Source organism: Tachypleus tridentatus, chromosome 1, assembly GCF_004210375.1.
Source record: "Tachypleus tridentatus isolate NWPU-2018 chromosome 1, ASM421037v1, whole genome shotgun sequence".
Classification (NCBI taxonomy): domain Eukaryota; kingdom Metazoa; phylum Arthropoda; class Merostomata; order Xiphosura; family Limulidae; genus Tachypleus; species Tachypleus tridentatus.
In genome coordinates, this window is record NC_134825.1 from 104,954,754 (window position 1) to 104,955,935 (window position 1,182).

A 1,182-nucleotide genomic window follows, 5' to 3' on the forward strand; every position below is an offset into this window, starting at 1 on the left:
TCAAATGTTGGTGGATGACCCATTAGTAACCGTGTACAGTGTAGTAAATTTACTGTCCTGTTGGTTAAATATAATACGGATAGATCTTCAAATGTTGGTGGATGACCCATAAGTAACCGTGTACAGTGTGGTAAATTTACTGTCCTGTTGGTTAAATATAATACGGATAGATCTTTAAATGTTGGAGGATGACCCATCAGTAACAGTGTACAGTGTAGTAAATTTACTGTCCTGTTGGTTAAATATAATACGGATAGATCTTTAAATGTTGGTGGATGACACGTCAGTAACCGTGTACAGTGTAGTGAACGTACTGACCTGTTGGTTAAATATAACATAGTTCAATCTTTAAATGTTGGTGGATGACCCATCAGTTACTGCGCACAGTGTAGTGAATTACTGTTCTAATGGTTAAGTATAACACGGATAGATCTTTTAAAATGCTGACTCAAGTTTGATGTGTAGCTTGTTTGCACATTTTAACAACACCTCATGAATGCAATGAGTTTAGTAACTTTTGAATTGCGGACCAGGGAGAAGGTTACCAGTAGACAGCACCATCCGCCTAAAGTTGGTACAGTTAACCGTACAGAACAAAGTTTCGAATTCAAGACCTTCGAATCAGGTATAGCAAAGAGTTATTACTAAATTAATCACAAAAAAGTCTTTATAATGTTAAAATATCTGGCAATATATTTATTTAAATGTTATTACTTTGACCTTACAAACATTTTAGACTGTCAAGAGGAGACCACCACGAGACTCTCTCCCACCACCCAGATTTAAGTTCTTAACAACGTTGGAGTTTCGGGATACCACGTACTTCAAATAAAAACGTTATAGTTTCAGGATACCACGTACTTCAAATAACAATGTTGTAGTTTCAGGATCTCACGTACTTCAAATAACAACATTGTAGTTTCAAGATGTCAGGTACTTCAAATAAAAACGTTGTAGTTTCAGGATGTCACGTACTTCAAATAACAACGTTGTAGTTTCAGGATGTCAGGTACTTCAAATAACAACGTTGTAGTTTCAGGATATCACGTACTTCAAATACCAACGTTGTAGATTCAGGATCTCACTACTTCAAATAACAATGTTATAGTTTCGGAATACCACGTACTTCAAATAACAACGTTGTAGTTTCGGGATACCACGTACTTCAAACAACAACGTTGT